The 13,874-nt window shown below is 43.9% G+C and overlaps 1 protein-coding gene across 9 annotated transcripts in view; it reads right to left on the bottom strand.

The window, feature by feature from the left end:
* NTNG2 (netrin G2) overlaps positions 1 to 13,874 on the bottom strand; it is a 121,784-nt gene that overhangs the window by 44,286 nt on the left and 63,624 nt on the right. The window lies entirely within an intron of this gene.

Genomic DNA, 13,874 nt, shown 5'->3' with positions numbered 1-13,874 from the left:
GTATATAACAAGTTCTATAGTGCAATTTCTTTTTTCATTAATGGCAAATGGTAAAAAAGGACAGAGGAATTTTTTTTGGCACAGTACTAACGCAGACACAAAGTACAAGTCGTGCAGCCTTCTGCCTTCCCTCCCTGGACTCGATTTTTGTTCCATTCACTTGTTCCATCCATGTCAACTTTTAAGTCCTTCCATTACCTTCTCATGTTTGACACATGAGCTTCTTTAGAGTCAAAGCCTTTTACACAGATAATTGATGTTCCAAATCAAATAATCAATGCATATGCAAGTAACGATCAGAGAATGCCTCTCATTACAACTCAGGGCCCATTTACAATTGCTTCTCCATTTCCAAGGCTGGCTGGAGTTGTTAATAGTCAATCATGTTCAGTTCAAAATAGATCCACACACACAGCACTTTGGCTTCTTAAAGGTTCCTGAAAGTGGGATATAACCTAATGTTCCAGTGTTCATGGCTAGTTTAATGGTAAGAGACAGGCAGGAGTAAATAAAGAGAGAAAGAAGTGAAAACATGAAAGAAGCAAGGGTAATTTATTGTAAACCACCCATATAACTTCAGTATAGAAGTGTAATAAATAAAAACCATTCCCTCTATTATTCAGACACTGAGTGTCAGTCCTTACATAGCTAAAACAGCACCACCCATACACAACAAGCAGGTGTCAATTGGGCTCAGGGGGACCTCAGGGTGTGCAAAAATACAAACACACATTTAAGCAAGGGGCAGGGGGAAGAAGTGAAATCCTGAAATACTCTTCGGGCAGAAGTTAAAAACAGTAGGTGAGGTTGGGGCAGATACACCCAAAGTGCTCTCCCAGTTGACCATGGTGGGGTTTAACTAAATCCTTGTTTCAATTTCAATTAGGAAGGCCATTGTAAGCTGCAGGCATTCCACCAAGGTTTCCATGGGAATTTCATAACAAGCTTATAAATCATGTACACATCTTTCCCAAGAAAGAAGAGTTTAGTTTCTAGCACTCAAGGTCCTTCTGGGGTGCTGGCTCCTGGGGGTGGAAGCACCTTAGCCTGTTCCGAAGCTAAGGAGGGGGCTGAGCCCTCTCAATATCCAGTGCCGACGTTGCACATGGGACGTCATGATGCTGTGCAACATCACACACAGGGAGTCATGATGTTGCATAACATCACGCATGTGATGTCAATGTGTCCCATGACATTGGCACCCTCCATTGTAGGTGCAAGCTGGCACCAATGAAACCACTCTTGCCAAAAATACATTGGTGCGTTATGGGATAAACTGGTATTGGGGTGTGAGTATGGAAGAAGCAGAGACTGGAGGAACCAGAGCAAAGACTATCTTGTACGCCAGGGTTGCCAACCTTTTTGGACTAGTGGGCAAATTTTGTATTTTGAGAGAGTACTGGGGGCAAAAGCTACAAAATGGCTGCCATGGGGGAGACGGGGCATATCACAAAAGTAGAGAGACAACTACATCTGACAACCTTATGGGAAGCCAGCTATGTCCTGCAGGTCCTGATTATGGAACACTATCCAACACGTTCTCTCTCTCTCTCTCTCTCTCTCTCTCTCTCTCTCTCTCACACACACACATGCTGTTGCTGTCTAATAACAAGAGGGAACATTCCTCAGTTTCCAGGATTAATGTACAAGGCAGTCACACCACTCTCATGTCACAAAAATCACTTAGAAGGTACAGTGATACCTCTGGTTACAAACTTAATTTGTTCTGGAGGTCCGTTCTTAACCTGAAACTGTTCTTAACCTGAGGTACCACTTTAGATAATGGGGCCTCCCGCTGCCACCGCGCCGCCAAAGCACGATTTCTGTTCTCATCCTGAAGCAAAGTTCTTAATCCGAGGTACTATTTCTGGGTTAGCGGAGTCTGTAACCTGAAGCGTCTGTAACCAGAGGTAAAGGTAAAGGTAAAGGTACCCCTGCCCGTACGGGCCAGTCGTGTCCGACTCTAGGGTTGCGCGCTCATCTTGCTCAAGAGGCCGGGAGCCGGCGCTGTCCGGAGACACTTCCGGGTCACGTGGCCAGCGTGACTAAGCGGCATCTGGCGAGCCAGCACCAGCGCCGCACACAGAAACGCTGTTTACCTTCCCACTATAAAGCGGTCCCTATTTATCTACTTGCACCCGGGGGTGCTTTCGCAGGAGCTGGGACCGAACGACGGGAGCTCACCCCGCTGCGGGGATTCGAACCGCCGACCTTGCTATCAGCAAGTCCTTTTTTGCCCCACAATGTTCTTTCTAGGAGGGCTAGAAACTTACTTTAAAATGAAAATGAAAGCTCACAATCTGGGGCTCCTACCCTGGGGCACCACTACAGTTTGCATAAGTACAATAAATCTTTAGAAAAAGTACTAGGGAGAAGTCCAACAAACCCAATGCAGACCATTGTAGCCAATAAATGCTGGCTGAGGGTCAGAGAAGCAGGTGGAGCAGAAATGGAAAACTGGTTGGGAATGAACATGACTTGGAGTAACCTAAAGAAGGATGCTGAAGAGAACGTTCCATGCTGCAATATTTTGTTGTTGGTCCCAATTGTACAGTATATCTCCAGCTTACGTAAGAAACAAAATTACCGACTGGTGATTTTTCCCTTTTGTTTTCCTTTGTCTGTTTCCACTAAGAAGACTCATTTCAAAATTTAACAAGATTTGGGAGTTTAGCTGTCTTCCCACAACACCTGAGCATCACTCACTCTGCTACTATTGAGCAGTTACCGGTACTTTTCTGTGAGAGAAGCTTGGCTATGGAACGCTTTCTGCCCCTAGAAATCTGACTGGCACCTACACTGCAATTAGGGATAGGCAGATCTGCCAATTCTGGCTTCTCAGTTTTTAATGCTTCTGATATTAAATTTGGTTATTACATTTCCATGTCAGTTTGCCATTCATTTATTTTTCTTTAAAACGGGTCTCATTTATCAGGATTTTAGTGTGAATTTATCCTAGTATTCACATGTTTGTATGCAGTTTGGCCTAATATACACATTTTTGCAGAGCATTTTTCACTAATACATTTGTCTGTGTGTTATTTTTACTAAAATAAGCGTATTTATGGACATTTTTTCCAAGTATATGCATTTTTGTACACATTACTTGTCTGGGGAACTGCCCTGCAAAAGTTGGAGATGTGTGAATTTTTAAGGATTGCCTACATTTTAGTTCCCCTTTTTCCCTGAAAGTACAAACTACGTAGGATTGCCTTTAAACGTGAATGGATTTTTATTTTATTTTTTTCAAATTGCAAGGTTCCCATCTGAAACTCCGCAGAGTTGCTTCTGATCGTTTTAGATGATACTCTGCAAGATGGATCCACAGCCTGATTTGGTATCATCTTCTAGTGAAGCTCATGCTTATCTGAAAGGATTTCATTAGGATATTCCCAACAACGTCCATCAGAAGGGTCAAATGGACAGACTGAGGACTAGAGATTATTTGTTTCCAGAAAAAGTTCTGGGTAGCTTAAACAGCAGCTATCCTGTTTCATAGCTTGTGTTACTTACTATGTTTTTACCCCAACTCCTTTGCCAAAATCACTTAAGACCAAAATCAGCACTGAACACCATGAATATTCACTGAGTGGACCTTTCTTTTGACACACTCTCTAAGGTTTTGGATACAGCAAAGCCTGCACACCCCTCAATGCCATTTGTGTGTTGCTGGTAGATTTCAAATTATTATTATTATTATTATTATTATTATTATTATTATTATTACTATTATTATTATTAATAAGGTAAAGGGACCCCTGACCATTAGGTCTAGTCGTGACCGACTCTGGGCTTGCGGCGTTCATCTGCTTTATTGGCTGAGGGAGCTTCCGGGTCATGTGGCCAGCATGACTAAGCTGCTTCTGGTGAACCAGAGCAGCACGCAGAAACGCCATTTACCTTCCCACTGGAGCGGTACCTTTTTATCTACTCGCGCTTCGTGCTTTCGAACTGCTAGGTTGGCAGGAGCAGGGACCGAGCAACTGGAGCTCAACCCGTCGCAGGGATTCGAACCACCGACCTTCTGATCGGCAAGTCCTAGGCTCTGTGGTTTAACCCACAGCACCACATGCGTCCCTCATTATTATTATTACTTTTTAATTAAAACCAAAACCCTGCCAGAGCTATTTTTATCCTTGCTCTTGTTTTCCAACCAACTGTTTACTCGTAGGCCAGGAAGAAGCTGGGTGAGCAGCCCCCGCTCCTGCTTCTCACTCACCAGGTGACACTTTGTTCTGCTCCACTCCAAAACCAACACAGGGAAGCAGAGGCGGGAGCGGGGGACTTGTTCTCCAAGGGGTGCAAGTGGAACAGATTTGATATCTGGAGCAAAGAGCTGGCAAATGTGGCCAACAAACAAGATATCTAGCAAAAGCCAGTTGCAGAAAGGGCTTCTAAGGACAGAGTGGAAATAACTTAAACCTATCACACTTAAATACTTGGGGAGTGGGTTACAGCAAATGGCAGTCTGGGATGATAGTGGTGTGTGTGTGTGTGAAGTTCTCTCTTTCTCTCACTCCCTCTGCCAGATTATACATATCAAGGTAGCCCTGTGTCTGGGTTCTGACGGCTTTCTCCTTATGCCCCCACAGATCAGAGTTTTCTGCACGACTGTCCTCACCCTTTTGAATAGGCAATGACCAGAGCTCAGGTGCCACAGAGCCTGACTCTCTGAATTATTGAACGCCCACGGAACATTGCCTTCGTCTCTTACTGCAATTTCCTTAAATAAAAAAAAAGAAGGGAAAAAAACCCATACACATAGAGGGAAAGCAAACTAGCATGGGTCACTGCAGGTCATCAACTCTTCACTGTGGTACAGGACCTAGGGATGTAGAGGGGGGAAAGTCCTACTTACAGAAGCAAGCACAGATCAAACCAAGGTGCAGTATGAACATAGGAAGCTGCCTTCTACAGAGTTAACCTACCAGTCCACCTTAGCTCAATAAGGTCTACAGTATTTCAGCCTCTTCCAGTTTGCTCAGGACTTACTCCCTACATATATTTGAAATCCTGCTATATATTGGGTAACATCAGTATTACAAACTGACAGCGCAATCCTATGCATCCCTACTCAGAAATAAGTCCCATTGAGATCAGTGGGGGTTACAGAGTGGTGTTGCATCCTTTGCTGGCGCCCGGGGCACACTCATGTGCACACCAAGCAGGACCAGGGGCTGTGCATGGAGGGTGAACAAAACCTGCCATGCCACCCCAACTCCAGCCGCCGCTCCAGCCATGATAACCAGAACTCCATTTTGTGAGAATGTTCAAGGAGGCAGGAGAGGATATAATGTTATAATATAATATAATATAATATAATATAATATAATATAATATAATATAATATAATTAATATAATAACCTCTGGTCACATGTAGAGGAAGTTTGTCCGAGCCCAGGAGGAAACAGGAAGTTTATCTACTGCTGGACAAACAATCCCTCTCTAGAAATTTGACTGCTCCCACACTTTTGACTGGTACTGTCAAAGACTGAACCTGGGACTTTCCGTATGCAAAGCTGTGCCCTGTAGCTGAGCTATCAAGTTGCTTCTGAAAAAGGTTTGTTTGTTTTTGAGAATCAGAGGGGCGGCAAAGTTGAATAGTGATGAGGCTGAGGATTTGCCAGGGTCTCAAGACCAGAAATTGCCCAGCACCCTTAAACCACATGCCATTCTCACTTTGAACAGAGCACCCAAGAAAGTCAGAGGCAGGGCTAGAGAACCCTGGTTTGAACTCACACCCACACTTCTTCCAGATGACTAGGGTAGGGAGAGGTACTTTAAAATTAGGGTATGGAGGTGTATCCTCACTGCTGAGGATACACCTTCATACCATGGTGGATAGGATACTCCAATCCACCCCCATCCCAGTTTTCCTTTTTTTCTTCTTCATATAACGATCACCATTCTGATCATCAGAATGCTCAGTCCTCATTCAGGTGTTTGGGAGGGGGAGGGGGAGGGGGAGGGGGAGGAGAGATGGGTTATCCCCTATTTCTTTGTGAAAGTCTTGACTATTTATTTTTTATTATATTTATTGCCCACCCTTCACTAAACATCCCAACCAAGGCAAGTGATTTTGCAATTTTTATTTTATTGTGACAACATTCCTGAATAGATTTCAAAAGGATGGGAGACATTAATTTTTTAAAATGCTTTTTGATAAAGCAGCAGGTTCAAATTTTTGCTATCTCCTCTATATCAATTCCTAGCTTAGCTGAGTTGCAGCTGAAGTTCTACAAAGCTTAACTTGTTCCAGCAACTAAGGTCTTGCAATGAACACTGTTTGACCTAGCATCCCAAAGACAGACATGAGTTTACAGCATCTGTAAGATGCATTAGGAATATCCAGGTAATCTTCCTGCTCCATCCCTTGCAGTTCCAGGTCAGCCATTTCTCTTTGTCAGGCCCCATCTGCAGGGTGGTGGGAAGTATCCTCATCCAAAGGATCAATCTTGTCAGAGAATTGCTTTTTGAATTTGACCTTTGAGAATCATCAATCTAATCAGAAAACGATAACCTGTGCAACCTGACCCCACAACACAGCAGTTTTCAGACCAATCAATCAGGATGCATTATTTAATAAGGAACAGCAGAACAGCTCCAAAAGGCCAAGACTGACAACCCCTGATGGGGATGTCCCCTTGAGGAAATGTTTCTACCTCCCTAGCTTCCTTCGTACAATCCTTGTCTAAACCACCCATTTGCTAGAGCACCAATCTTAGGCTCTGCTTTAACTTGGGTTTATTTGGCCTGACTAGCCAAAGTAGAAGGGACATGGGTGGCGCTGTGGTCTAAACCACAGAGCCTAGAGCTTGCCAATCGGAAGGTTGGCGGTTTGAATCCCCACGATGGGGTGAGCTCCCGTTGCTCGGTCCCTGCTCCTGCCCACCTAGCAGTTTGAAAGCACGCCAAAGAAGTGCAAGTAGATAAATAGGTACCGCTCCGGTGGGAAGGTAAAGAGTGTTTCAGTGTGCTGCTCTGGTTTGCCAGAAGTGGCTCAGTCATGCTGGCCACATGACTCGGAAGCTGTACGCTGGCTCCCTTGGCCAATAAAGTGAGATGAATGCCGCAACCCCAGAGTTGTCTGCGACTGGACCTAACAGCCAGGGGTCCCTTTACCTTACCAGCCAAGGTACACATATGTGGGCTTGGAAGCAGGAAAAGTAGAATCATTTCTATAGGCTAAAAATGCAAATTAAGCATCCCTGCTCTTATTTAAGAACTCATAGAAAGCTGCCTTATGCTGAATCAGATCACTGGTCTATCTCAGAGGTTTTCAACCTTTTTGAGTCCATGGTTCCCTTAACCAACTACATTCTTTCTGAGGCACCCCTGTGGAACTCAGGAGCCCAGTTATGTCACCCCTTGACTGCAGAGCTGGCAGCCCTTCACCCTTTCCCAAACACCGTTCCTTGTGGAGTGTTCCCTCAGCCTCCTCCCCTCCCCTCTTCCCTCTCCTTGGGACTCCTCCAGGCAACTGCTGCTGCCATCCTTGGTCTCTGAGCTCCCCCCGCCCCTGCCCCAAAGAGAGGTGCCTCCCAGAGGCACCATTTGCCTGTGGAGCTTATAGCCAGGGCTGCTGCAATAAACAGCTGTGCAAGCCTTTGGAAGGCAGAGGCGCAAAAGGGCATCAGAAGAAGGAGGGAAAGAAAGAGGGACAGAGGCCAGTGTTGCCCGAGGCACCCCTGACCATCATTCCAGGCACCCCAGGGTGCTACAGCACACTGGTTGAAAACCACTACTCTATCTTGCTCAGTTTACCCTGGCTGGCAGCAGCTCTCCATGTTTTCAGGCAGGAGACATACTCAGCACCACCTGGAGTTGTCAAGGATTGAACCCAGGACCTTCAACAATCCACAATCAAGTTGAATTATCCAGCATTTTATCCTAACAGAGTTAGGATAAAACGGACTTATTGTAGAGATAGCAGAAGGCTGAGAGTGGGTTGCTTGTTTATGTATATTTAGTACAATCCCTTTCCCCCTTCCCTCTGGAAATGATGAGGCAAGGTCTGAAAGCTGCCAGTTGGACACATGTGCAGGCTCTTTTGGACAGGTAAGGCATGCTGGCAGCAGGGCACCAAGGAAAGGTCGCAGGGACAAGGGCATCCTTCTCTCACAGTCATCTGCAACATCTGTTGCTACGAGTCAGCACTTTGGGGGTTGGACAGATACAAGAGAGGAGTGTCAGTGCCAGGGATGTGCAAGGTAAGAGGTGAGGAAGCAGAGCTGTGGAAGCGAGAAAGCAAGAAGGGAAAGCCTCCAGAATGGGTGATGCTACAATGACCCACTCTGGGACCTCTGGGATTATTATTGAATCATCCAAATACCAGGGAAGGGGAACATCTCCAGAAGCTTGTTGGACTACAGCTCCCATCGTCACTGTGGCCATGCTAGCTGGGATTGAAGGGAGTTGCAAATCCAACAAGATCTGGAAGGACATGGGTTCCCCATCCCTGGTAAACACTAAAAGAAAACTTGTTATTTGCATGCTGGCTAATATGTAGCCAAAACAGTACAATCCATGCACAGGATTGAGCAGGTTTAGTGGAATCCCAAAGTTTGAGTAAACACATTGTCGCTGAGAAGTAGATGGTTGTTCACTAGGGTTGAGGGAGAAATTTGGTTTGGTTTGCGTTCCAATGTGAACCTACAAAATTCACAAATTTTGAAAACGTATGTGGACTAAAACACAGCTATCCTTCAGAATTCACATGTCTCCAAATTTTATGATGGCTATGTTCATGTATTGTTTTGAAAACTGAGTTAGGTAGGTTCACTTTTAAATGTGAACTTTAATAAATTTCTCCCCTATCCTTATAAAATCTGTCTTACATATCTGATCCAGGTAAGTCTGCTATTTACATCTGAAGGAAATGCTTGTATGGACATGGATGGGAGCTTTCCACCAGAAAGGGAGCTTTACCCTGGAGCTTTTGTAGTTTATTAACTTCCATTTGTAATAATGGGAGGAAAACTGTTGCCAGGGAGGACCTCTCACCCCCTAAAAAGTCTGAGGACCACAAGAGCACTCCTCTGACCTATAACAGAGCTTTGCAGGGCCTTGATGAAGTGGTTGAACTGCCTCTCACCCCACCCCCGCCCCTCAAGGCCACCAATGTCTGGCCTTTGGTTTGTGGAAATAGCTTTGGACTGGATTTCATGGACAGAAGGATCCACAGCATGGCATAGGAGGAAAATGCAGGTTCTTAGCATGTTTTAGAAAGAGAACGCTTGGCTGTTAACACAATGTTTTGCAGGCCATCAGAAGATACTGCACCACATGAAGCAGAAAACCAAAAATAATTTATTGAATAATTTATTCTAATTAATTAATCCGTGCTTTGATAAATGCTAGAGCTGCCAGGGCTTCATTGCTGTGGTTATTGCTGTTGTTGTTATTATATATTATTATTCCCTGTGGCTGCAGCTGCTAAGCATTTTGTAGCATTAACAAACAGCACTGAGCTCTCTTTCCCATGGGATTAGTTAATTGTGGAGGATTTTTTAAAAAGACATTTAGAATAAAATTAAAGAGCTGGTAGGGATGCACGAAACAGGCTTAGTAAAGGCAAAGAGAGAAGCCTTCATCATGAGTCAGTAATTGATTTGCGCTTCTCTAAACGGTTTCCTCATAACTGAAGCCATGTGTCCAGAACGCACCCCATTAACTTCAATTAACATCCTGACTGCTCATGCAACTTGACTATCCACCTGATATTAAATAGGGGAGAAAATTATGCTGGCAAGGGAACACATGAATACAAGGAAAGGGAGAGAGAGAGGTAGAGAGAAAGAGTGTGTGTGTGAGAGAGGTAGAGAGAACGAACATTGGCCTTTTCCATCTCACCTGCTGATTGATCCCCGTTCAATGCCAAAGGAAGGAGATACTGGGAGCCTTCTTTTCTCTGTATCTCAGAAGGTTAAGAGAACACAACTCTGGAGAAATCTGCAGGGAAAGAAAAGGTCTTTCCACTTCCCTCTCCTCAATTTACTCCTCTCTGGTCTGACGCACTTGAGCCTGCTAGCCAAGTAAGGGCTTTCTCATTTCTATTCCTGTCCCAGGTTCTGTGCCTCTCTGGTTACCCATTGGATCAATAGGAACAGGATGGAAGAAAAAGAATATAAGAAAGAAAAGAGGGGAGAGGGGAGGATGCATAAAAATAACGTGTCCTCCAGAACTAGAGGCCACTCCCCCTCCCCCAATGCAGCATTTTTGGCTATGCTTCTAACTTTTCTCATCTCAAGGACACAGGCCAAAAGCTAGGTTTGGCTGGCTTAGGGTACTGACAGACTAACACTATTTTGTGGGGTGGGAATCAATCACTCTGGCTGCACGGAGAAAGCTGACCTGGAGCCCTTGCAACACAAACCCTCTTCCCCAAAAGTTCAGACTTTTTTTGAGGAAAGTGGTAGGAATTTGCTTTAGGAAATATAGGATAATGGTGGCACTCGGTTTCCAGTTGGTATTCCACAACACCATCTATTTCTCCCACAACTGAATCAGGATGAATGCTCATTAAACAGCCAGTGTCATCTAATTGCTCCACAAATAAATCAGGCTGAATGTACATCAAACTGCTCATCTGGAAGTTACCTTAGTGTATTTTCATGCCAAGCAGTGATTACATATTAGAAGACCCTGATTTTAAAAGTGCACCTCAGTAGACTAGGGAATGAATACTGTTAAGGTCATTCTGGAACAGCAAAGGACCCCATTTCAATCCTTGGCTCATCCATAGAGACCAAAACTAGGAAAGTTGGTATTCTTCAAGCTGATCAACATTACAGGGTCTGAGATGACCCATAAGGTTGGTTTGGAAATTGCAGCTGCTGCAGGATGCTACAGGCTACCTTTTGGCCATAGCAGATCTGCACTAGCTGCTTGTAGTTTACTAAGCTAAGTTCAAGGAAATATAAACAACCCAGTATAAACAACCCAGGACCAGGCTACCTAGAGAACAGCCTTGTGCTTTATACACCAGTCAAATCACTGCATCAGAAGAAGCCCTCCTGTCTTCCCCACAGGTATCTCATATTTGGTTTCTGTGTGAACTACAGCTTTTCCCATTGTGTGATCAGCATTTTACAACCTTGTTCCTATTTAATCAGACAGGCACCTCCAGTTCTGATATCGCCCCACTCAATGAAAACATTTTTGCGTCATTAAGTGTTTTCAGAGAGTTAATTTGATTCAGCGTTGACCATTTGTTCTGCATTTTATGATTTTAGCACTTTAATGATTTTAGCACTTTCAATGATTTTATAGTATTTTCATCATGGGTAGCTGCTTTATAAATTCTAAATAAATGGCGCTGAGTAGAACAAAAGAAGGAGAGAAGCTGTGAAACATCAAACAGCAATTCCTTACTGCAAATCCAATCAGGTTAACCTTATGAACAAAACCACAAAATGTGATGTTTTTGTTTGTCACTTGTTTCCTTTATTACTCTAGAGGCAAGCATTCAGCAACGGGGTGAGAGATTCTTGCTATGAAAAGAACATAGGAAGGTCCCTCACACCAAATCTGACAATTGGTTCATCTAGTTCAACACTGACTGCCAGTGGCTTTCCAGAGTTTCAAGCTGGGGACATTCCCAGCTCTACCTGGTGATGCCAGAAATTGAGCTTATGACCTTCTGCATGCAAAGCAGATGCTCTACCACTGAGCTACACTCCTTGTTCAATAACTTCATTGAGGAGATTCAGGTAGGTAGCCATGTTGGTCTGACGCAGTTGAAATAAATAAAATAAATTAAAAATTGTCCAGTAGTACATTAGAGACCAACTAAGTTTGTTCTGGGTATCAGAACAAACTTAGTTGGTCTCTAACGTGCTACTGGACAATTTGATTTTTTTTTAAATTTCATTGAGGAAGTTATCACATGCTACGTGCTGAGAGAAACCAGCAAGTATCTTTGCCAGGTCCAAAGCTAAGTTTGGCAAACATCGCATAATTTGTCCTGCCAATGTAACATCATTGACCTGAGCTGACCATTGTTGATTGAGCACAAGCTCTCCAATGTACCTCAGAATTTGGGCTAGGCAAGCCTGCAGTGAAACACAGAACAGGAGAGTTGGAAGGGACATTGAGGGTCATGTAGTCCAACCCCCTGCAATGCGGGAATCTCAATTAAAGCATCCCTGACAGATAACAATCCAACCTCTGCTTAAAAACCTCCAAGGAAAGACGCCTTCACCCCGGTATGGCTCCCCTTTATCACATACACAGCCCAACAGGACAATGACAATAATCCACCAACAGCATACAAATCAATATGGCTAACCTGATCCAAAACACCCACCCACCTCACTCACACACGAAAACAAAGATCACCACAGCCAATCACAAGCAAACAATCACACCCTAGGCCAACCCGAACCTCTCTCACCACCAAAGGAACACAAGTGAACAACACAAGCAACGCTGACACCAAACTCTACATACATTAAACATAATAGAAACACCGCCACCCGACCCCACCCCCATCCATCTTCCCTCTCTCCACCTCCCCTTTCTTTTTTCTTTTTTTTTTCTTCTCCCCCTAATGCCTCAACAAATGAAATGGATTTGTAAAAATGTTACATGGGGAAAAAAAAATACGAGGCACTACACTTCTGTAAAACAAGAAAATCCTTAATAAAATATTTTTTTAAAAAAACCAAAAAAAAAACAAAACCCTCCAAGGAAGGAGAGCCTACAACCTCTTGAGGGAGTTCGTTCCACTGTTGAAGGGCTCATACTGTCAGAAAGTTTCCTGATGTTTATTCAGAATCTCTTTTCTTGTAACAGCAATCCATTGCTTCAGGTCCTAGCCTCCAGAGCAGGAGAAAACAAGCTTGCTCTATCATCTGTGAGACAGCCTTTTATATATTTGAAGTTGGCTAACTTTGGTCTCCTCTTCTCCAGGCTAAACATATCCAACTCCCTCAACTATTCCTTGGTTTCCAGACTCTTGGTCATCTTGGTCACCCTCCTCTGCACGTGTTCCAGCTTGTCAATATCCTTCTTAAATTGTGATTTCCAGAACTGGACACAGTACTCCAGGTGGTCTGACAAAGGCAGAATAGAGTGCTACAATTATTTCACCCTGTTGACTCGTGTTGAGCTTGCGGTCTAATAAGACCCCTAGATCCTTTTCACATGTACTACTGGCAAACCAAGCGTCCCCCATCTTATATTGTTGCAGTTGGTTTTTCCTATCTAAGTGTAGTACCTGACACTTGTCCCTACTGGAATTTATTTTGTTAGTTTGGGCCCAGTTCTCCAGTCATCTTGAATTCTGATTCCGTCCTGTAGCTTTGGCTACGCTTCCCAGTTTGGTGTCATCTGCAAATTTGACGAGCATCCCCTCAATACCTTAATCCAAGTTGTTTATAAAAACATTTAACAACAATGGGCCCAGGACAGAACCCTGAGATACCCAACATCACTTTTTTCCAGGATGACATGAAACCATTAGTTAGCACTCTTTGGATTCAGTCAGTCAACTAGCTACAAATCCACCTAACAGTTACCTCACCCAGCCTACATTTTACCAGTTTCTCCACAAGAATATCATGGGGGACTTAGTCAAAAGCCTTACTGAAATCACTATACACTACACCCACAGCATTCCCCTGACCCACCAAGCTTGTAACTCTATAAAAAGAAAAGAAATGAGATTTGTCTGACATAGCTTGTTTTGAGAAGCTCATGCTGAGTCTTAGTAATTATCCTTTTCTAAGTGCTCACAGACCAATCATTTGATTATCTGTGCTAGGACTATTCCTGGTATTGATGTCAAACCAGTCGGTAGCTACCTGGGTCTTCTCCCCCACTGCCGTTATGATTTTTATTAAAATTTATTCATGATACAAGAAGATACAGA

Source organism: Podarcis pityusensis (assembly GCF_964106645.2).
Source record: "Podarcis pityusensis genome assembly, chromosome: Z".
Lineage (NCBI taxonomy): Eukaryota > Metazoa > Chordata > Lepidosauria > Squamata > Lacertidae > Podarcis > Podarcis pityusensis.
The sequence above is the reverse complement of the archived record's forward strand: the minus strand, read 5'-3'. Positions and strand labels throughout refer to the sequence as shown.